We start from the raw sequence: 8,591 nt of genomic DNA, 5'->3' as shown, positions 1-8,591 counted from the left end.
GTGGTTTGCAGCACTCCCACACAGGGAAGGCTTGAGCTCCCCCTAATGTTGGGACACAGTTGCCCTGTGTGGACGGTAGTGGCTCGGGAACCAGCAGTGGAGTGTGAAAAGGAAGAGAGGGCAAGAAGAAAAACAAGGAAAGAAAACAACTCAAACCTGGGCCTGCGGAGTCTGACTGTGGTGGGAAAGACAGAAGGGAGAGAGAATAAGGAGAAAAGAAAGAATAGAAAGTAAGGAGATAGCTGAACTCTGATAGCCTGACCTTGGGGCTGCAAGAGTTCCAACCCTATCTTAAGGTAGGGGGGTGGATCCCCCTTGGAGTAGAGTGCCACAGATGCTGGGTGGAAGTACCCTCACAGGCAACATCACAGTGGAAGCCAGGCAGCGATTCCTGCAGTGGTGTTGAGCGTTGGGGATCACTGGTATAGCTCCCTTGTGCCATATACAGCACTGCAGCAGGTGGGAGGAATTCTGTCAGCCATGCGTAGGGCCCCAGGACAGGCAAGGGATCCCCAGCCATGAGAAGGACTGTAAGGGACAGGAAGGATTTCTCCAGCTGTACATAGGTCCACTGAGGGTGGACAGTGGCTCCATTTAATGCCTTTTGATCTCAGGGTCTCATTTTCTAGAACTGTCTCTGATTATGTTCTGCTCTACTCATTAGGCTTTCCAATATCTGAAAAAGTTTAAATTCTACCCTTAACGTTTTCATTGATTAATCCCCCTGAAGAAGGACAACTTGTTCCTTCTTCATAGTCTGCTCATCGTCTGGAAGCTCTGCTAAAACCAATTTACTCAGGATGACCATGCTGCTTCTCGAAAACACCAACAATATAGCGTCTAGCATCACAGCAACACACGAGGAACCACAGTATGACAAATAGACAAAGGATGATATTTCTGTTATAGCAGTTCTATGAAAAAGGTTATGCAAGGGCTCACAAATATTGATTTCAAATAACCCACACTTAGTTAGCGACTGATACTCTTAGCCTTCAACCTCCGAGATAAGTGATACTCATGAGCCACAGCACCATACTGTTGATGAACAAATCAGACTTTCACTTGGTGATAAGTTGATAATGATGGCATTTGCTAATATGTGAAAGGCAATGATTATTTTCTTGTCTATGCATTATTCTATGCCAGCTATGGCTCTGTCCGAAATTATAGTTTAGAAGGTCTAAAAATGGAGACATCCATAAAATACAGAACTTCACCAAGGATATAGCAGAAAGGGAAGTGAGTGTGTATGGTTGTCACAAATCAGGGTCAATCAACAGTGAGGATATAGACATTGGTTCCCACAATACTTATTTGCCAGCATTCAAGCCTTTCTCAGCCCCTGAGCCTGTCAGTCACTCGGTCCCTTGGCATCTGCCTCCAAATACCAGGAGGCCCACTGATCACTCCACCTCACAGTCCCATTGTCTTGGTGCTGCTCTTGTTGATCTGTTCCATCGTCTTGTGCTACAGTTTCTAGAGCTTCTGGTCTCAGCATACAGCACTTCAGACAGAGATTTTGAATGAGTTTTCCAATGGTTCCGGAGTATTTTTCTCTGCCCAAGATGGCTCTTATAGACAGAAGAAGTATTTTGTCTTTGTTTTTGTCTTTTTGCCAACTAAACCCTCAAGGAAACAAAGGATGGTGATTTAAATTATACCTGACTGTAAAGTAGTGTCTAAAGATACAACCCAACTTACTTCTGTAACAAAGAATTTTCAAAAAGGGATTATAGCCACAGGTGTAGAGAATTATAGCCACAAGTCTAGATTATAGCCGCAAGTGTATATTGCTTAAGGAATTATGTATAGAAGAATCATCTTAATTGACTACATTTTAGGAGGCAATAAATCTTTATAGTAGCAGAAACTCTCTGTCCCGGAGAGTGACTGGTGGCTTAGAAATACTGATTCTGGCTACCTGCCCAACACATAACCCACTGTCACACAAGGGCTCATACCAATTTGTTTAAACATGAAAACTTGATTAACCATAAATTTTGACTTACTCTCATATATAGTTTTAAAAGTGTGTACTCAGTCAGTTTTATGGATCTCCGAATATCTGAGAATGAAGATGTCTTGCCGTATAATACTTCCTAGATAGTCTTGGCAGAATAGCAGAGTGCATGTTTGGCTGCTAACTCAAGGTCAACAGTTTGAACTGGCCAGATGCTATGTAGGAGAAAGATGAGCCTTTTTGCTACCACAAAGATCGACAGTCTCAGAAACCCAGATGGGCAGTTCCACTCTGCCTACAGAGTCCACTATAGTCAGAATGGACATGATGGCAGTCAGTTTGAGATGTCAAAATAGGCAGAAGACTTACTATAGGGTATAAAATTTCATGTGCAATTCCCCAAAGCTTTCATTAATTAATTTAAACATGCCATCAGAGGAAGATAGCACCAAGCTAGTGCCCCCTCTCCTCTTCCCTCTTATTTGGCTCGCCAAACAAGACTTTGCTTCTTCTGAGATGTCTCCAAACTGCTTGCTGAAATAGCAAGAAATGTGCACTGTCTTGTAAGACCTTGAATTACTACCTGCAGTTGTTCCTGTTCCCCCCAACCCTTTACCATGTGAAACTCAAAAAAAGGTAACTTCTAGATGGAGATTCAGAGCAGGCTGGAGATCCCAGACAAGACTAGAGATCCCTGAGCAGGCCAGAGATCTACAGACATGCTGGAGATCCATAGCAAGCCAGAGACCTGGGATTGCCTGCAGATCCAGAGAAGAACTCTTGTCTTCCCTTAGCTGTGGTTACTGAGCTAAGAGAGTTTCCAAGGTCACCGTCAGCTGATGGCAGCAGAGTGGTAAAATCCCCATCGTCACCCTGCCCCCATTCAACCCCAACATCAGAAATATAGTCAGTGTGACTCTGGACGGACACACACACACACACACACACACACGAATTGTGGACAAATTGAAAAATGTAAAATAAAGGATAAAAAATAAGCATGACATTAGAGTGTAAAAATCAAGAAGATCAAAATTCCAGAAGACCATCACACATTTAGTCTGATTTTTCCCTGAGTCACACATGTATTTCTTCTAATGACATCAAAAGAAAATAAACTCTGTGGCTTACAGCAAGAGAAATTTATTCTCTCTCGGTTCTGGAATTCAAAAGTGTGAAATGTGTTCACTGGGTCCAAAAGAAATTCAACTTCTTCACTGAACTGTAACCAGAACATTGTAAATGGGGTGAGACTGCCAGCCTTCAGAGGCCCCTGGAGACACTCTCTGGCTTAGGTCATCAGACATACAAACTGACCCCTAGGAACCTGTGCTGCCTTAGCCCTAGAGGCATAGAGCTCCCTGGCAGAGCGACCGAACAGCTACCCGGTCAACCTCTGTCTCACCCACTTTGACCCAGAAGCCCCAGATTCTGTGGATGCTCCAAGATGTCCTTATGGGCCCAGCTTCTTGGGGTCCTGCTGATTGGTTCACAGGGTAAGCTCATTTTGGGGTCTAGATCATGAGCTGGCACTTCAGATCTCATGACAGAGGCACGCACTCAATTTACTTTGGAAATGACAGAATATTGAAATGACAGAAATAGAGGGTTGTTTTCACTGCCCTTTCAACAGGCGATTCAACCAGAGTTCAAAACTGACAATGGGGTAGAAGGACAAATAGGTTTGGATCAGTCATTGGTATTCCTGAAGATTCAGACACTCTGCACTCGTCCAGGTCCTCAAGCTGGGTCAACTCTCTGTCTTTAGAGCATTATTTGGGGTGTGGTGTATGTGCTAATCAGGTGATGAAGAAAGAACTCATACTGTGTCACTCGTCTTGGCAGACTATTGACAGCCATTTCTAAATGATACGCAGTTCACGGACAGAGGACGGGAAGACAAGTGGTGTTCAATTTGCCACTTTCAATCAAAACGTAATGTTTCTAAGATACATAGCAGGCTGCTTCTATGCTTCTGATAGAGATGGTACATCATGCAGCATGAATGGCCGTCTTTTCAGGTTGTGGGAGACAGATCATCCTGTCCCAGACTCCAGAGACCTTGGTAACCCCTCAAGGTGTCTTGTGTCCATCACCTGTAGAACCAGCTCTGGGGTTGGAACCTCCAAGACTTGGTACCAACAGAAACACAGGGAGGTTCCCTGGCTACATATCTTTGGGGCTTCTGCCCTGGCTGCTGGCACCCCTCCCATGGGTCTGGCCATGACTTCTCTCTCTCCATCCATGGAGTGCTTGCTGAAGATACTGGGCTGTGTTACTGTCAGCAGCACTTCAGTCAACCTCCCACAGTCACAGGTCCTCAGACAAAATCGCCCCCTTCTGTCCAGTATGTTTCTATTGTGTGCAAAGACACCTGCATCTTACTGGGGTCAAACTGATTAAGTGAGGAGTCTGTATGTAAGGAGGCTGCTTCATGCATTCATGAATCGGTGCAGTTGAATGGCGGTGCTCTGGAAGATTCTCAGAAGTCCCCTGGACTGCTAAAAGGTTCTTCCCCTTTTTGTTGTAAGAAGTATGGCCAGAATGCTCCTTAGAGGCAAGGATGGCAAGACTTTGTCCTACATGTTTTGGGATATGGCCACGAGAGACCAGCCCGTGAAGATGGACATCATGTTGGGTAAAGTCGAGGGGCAGTGAAGGACCTGCGGCCAGGGGTTGACACCATGGCTGCAACCATGGGGTCAAGAATACGAACAATTGTGGGGACAGGGTCACATTTCATTCTGTTGGGCACAGTAGCTATGTGCTGGAACCCACTTGATGGCATCTCACAACAGGTGCTTGAGATTGTTCCATGACTCACTGGGGTGAGAGCAAAGCAAGCAGGAAGGGAAGAGAGGCAAGAGAGACCCGGTTACCCCAGAGTCTCTTACACAATGGCCTCACCTCCAGGAGGCTCATCAGGCTGTGTGCTGATGGAGAGGTGGGCTCTACCATTACCTTACCACAGTGCAACATGTTGAGACAAATCCTATTTGGACATCTTTGTTTTAAAATAGCTCTATTAGAATATAATTCGGCTTTCCGCGCGACCCAGTGCAGGGTCCATATGGCGTTGTCCTGGTTCCTTAAAGGGAAACTTTAACAATGTCCGGAGCCCTTGATGTCCTGCAGATGCAGGAAGAGGATGTCCTCAAGTTCCTGGCTGCAGGAACCCATTTAGGTGACACCAACCTTGACTTCCAGATGGAACAGTGCATCTACAAAAGGAAAAGTGACGGCGTGTACATCATAAACCTGACGAGGACCTGGGAGAAGCTTCTGCTAGCTGCTCGCGCCTTCGTTGCCATTGAAAACCCTGCTGAAGTCGGCGTCCTATCTTCCAGGAATACCGGCCAGCGCGCCGTGCTGAAGTTTGCTGCCGCCACGGGAGCGTCTCCAATCGCCGGGCGCTTCTCTCCAGGAGCTTTCTCTAACCAGATCCAGGCAGCCTTCCGGAAGCCACGGCTCCTAGTGGTGACTGACCCCAGGGCTGACCACCAACCCCTCACAGAGGCCTCTTACGTTAGCCTGCCCACCATTGCTCTGTGTAACACAGATTCTCCTCTGCTCTACGCGGACATTGCCATCCCGTGTAACAACAAGGGAGCTCACTCAGTGGGCCTGATGTGGATGCTGGCCCGGGAAGTTCTGCGCATGCGGGGCACCATCTCCCGCGAGCACTCGTGGGAGGTCATGCCTGATGTCTACTTCTACAGAGACCCAGGGGAGATTGAAAAGGAAGAGCAGGCCGCTGCTAAAAGGCTGTGACCAAGGAAGAGTTTCAGGGCTAGTGGACTGCGCCTGCTCCCGAGTTCACTGCGGCTCAGCCCGAGGTGGCCGCCTGGCCTGAGGGCGTGCAGGTGCCCCCGTGCCCACCCAGCAGTTCCCCACTGAAGACTGGGGTGCTCAGCCCGCTACTGAAGACTGGTCCGCAGCTCCCACCACTCAGGCCACCGAGTGGGTAGGAACAACCACTGAGTGGTCCTAAACAGTTCTTCCATGGAAATTAGGTTGATGGGAAATAAAGTCAAGTGTCTACAAAAAAAATAAAAAGAATATAATTCATGTATCATACAACCTAACAATTTAGATAATTTAAAAGAGTTTTGCTATCATTGCCATAATCAATTGTAAAACATTTTATTCAATCTTATCATTATTAGCTCCCCACTATCCATTCCAAACCCTCCTGTCATAAATCTAAGGAAATATTATTCTAATTACTATCTCTATCTTATCTCAGATTTCATATATAGAAAATTATCATAAAATATTCCCATAATCATAACAAAGTAAAACACTGGAAAACCGTAATCCAAAAGAAAGCAGGAGATAATAGAAACTTGAAAAAAATTAAAAAGGGGTTAAAAGGGAAAACAACTGACAACATGTTCAATGTCAAACTGACTGTGTCTGCAATAATCCACCTTCCCCTGCACTCTGTCTATTCACAACTCCAGTCAATTGTCCGAGGGAGTTCCAAAGAGGCTGAATTCCTGTGGGGATTCTGCACATGGAATGTGGGCCTTCCCTGTCAGCCATTGCTTCTGAAAACTGAGTGCTCAGGATTTAAGCTCCACTTCAATTCCATCCTGTGACCTTGTATTGTATTATCTACAACCTTTATCTAACAGGTTCGTGTGCTCCCTCTATGTAGACTTCGCTGACACTGCATTTGGATGATCGTTTACTGCAACACAAGCCTTTAAGAGTCCAGATTCTGTGTTTCCTAATAGCCAGGCACCATCTATAAATAACCACACTCTTCTATAGCATTCCTAGCTTCCGATGTCCCTTCATTGGGAAGTGTATTCAGCGGGGCCAAATCCTCAGAACCCATTGTTCTTAGATTAGGGCATATGATTAACTGCGAGCTCAAAATCCATTCATAGATCTAAAGCTTATGTATAGACCTGGTCCAATTTAGAAGCAGCATTATCAGCTTGTGGAGACATAATTTAGGTAATCTCCAGGAAGCATTTGGTAATTCAAATAATATCATCATTAATGTAGTCATAGATGGTAAAGTACTACTGATGAAAGGAAAATATATGTACATTGGAAAAGTTTTATATTGAAATACATTTGATGCTCACTTATTACAGGTCAAACGTGCGTGACTGAGCGCTGGTGAAGAAAGCGATGATGGAGAGACAGGAGGCAGAATGTCATGACCCTCATTCACTAAGCAAAACTGTTCCCGTTTCCACCCTCCTTTTCTCTCTTCACAGCATATGCCTAGTAAGAGTTTGTGTTCTTCGCTGTCGTGATTTCCTGATCCTTTCCCCTAGGAAATTTCTCAGGAAAGCATTGGAGATGGAGGCCTGTGATAGGGCTGGGTTCCATATGACAGGTGTGAATCAGGACAAAACAATCAAACTCCGTGCCATCGAGTCCACGCGGACTCACAGCAACCAGCTGCCCCTGTGGCTCCTCGCAGTGACTGTTCCCAGGAGCAGAAACCTGCTCTCTCTCCTGAGGAGCCGCTGCTCCTTTCAACTGCCCCCCATGCGGATCGCGCCCCAACTCATGAGCCCTGCACGACCAGGTTCCCGGGAGTCAGGGCGGAAGGAGGGAGAAACAGAGAGAGACCTGGAGATAAGTATGAGAGTCCAGCAGTAACAATGGTTTCCCTAGAACTTGATAGTTGCTCTTTGAGGCACACAGGTATCTTCTCTTCACCTCTTGCCTTAAACTGGTCTACTGGTCCTCTATCTGTAGGAATCACTTTAAAAAAATGTTCCTGCTCATCCTCTGTGAAACTCTTTGATGTGAATGCTGTTTTCCAATTCAGTTTTTAAAACCTGCCCCCCACACTGTTAGCCAGGTGACCTGCTGAGAACAGCCATGAGTGTTAGCATTCTCAAGGCCCTGCCTTTGTGTGGAGAAGCTATACCTTTATGTGGAGACTCTGGCTATACAGTGGGAAGGATGGTTAGTCTTTCTAGAATCCCTTGGTGGGAACAAAAGCTAATAGTCATCAGCCTTTCAGAGATTGCCTTTGATGTCCCTCTCTACCCCATCAGGGTCTCTAACTTACTCTGAGAGGTGAGTGGGCCATGTGCCATGGGTCCTGCCCAGGAATCCATCCTCACAGGCAGCAGTGACCCCTAATGACAGAGCAACCACCTTCTCTCTTTCCCTCCAAGCACACACATAGATGAGGTTGCTTAGAGACCCATGTCCCCTTTTGCGCTTTCCACGCTGCTGCACCCACCGTGGGATTTGCATATTGCTCCCCTGGGAGGACCTTCCTTGTCAAGGCTGAGATAAAGAGTCCACTGTGGTCTGCCATCCTGTGTCACCATCGGTCCCATCAGCTTCTGAAAATGAGGCTTTCTGCGCAGCTCCTGGGACTGCTCCTGCTCTGGATCCCCGGTGAGCACACGGAGCAGACGAGGGGGTGGGGAGGGTGCACTTTGGGAGCAACACCTGCCCATTGTGCTTGGGCACATTTTGCCCTTCTGGAAATGACATGCATCTCTTTTATTTGTAAAGCTGAATAACAATAGACAAGGAGCCACACTCTCTTCTCTGTCAAAAATGGAACAGTAAAGTAGAGCGTTGGCATGAGATCACGGACTATCTTATTGTTTGAAGAAATAAAATCACAAATACATAAAAT

At 46.2% G+C, this 8,591-nt stretch overlaps 1 pseudogene; it reads left to right on the top strand.

The window, feature by feature from the left end:
* The first annotated feature begins 5,071 nt into the window (after positions 1-5,071).
* On the top strand, positions 5,072-5,954 carry LOC142460749 (small ribosomal subunit protein uS2 pseudogene; annotated as a pseudogene).
* The last annotated feature ends 2,637 nt before the right edge of the window (positions 5,955-8,591 follow it).

The sequence above is a fragment of the Tenrec ecaudatus genome, chromosome 11 (genome assembly GCF_050624435.1).
Source record: "Tenrec ecaudatus isolate mTenEca1 chromosome 11, mTenEca1.hap1, whole genome shotgun sequence".
Classification (NCBI taxonomy): Eukaryota; Metazoa; Chordata; class Mammalia; order Afrosoricida; family Tenrecidae; genus Tenrec; species Tenrec ecaudatus.
The sequence above is the reverse complement of the archived record's forward strand: the minus strand, read 5'-3'. Positions and strand labels throughout refer to the sequence as shown.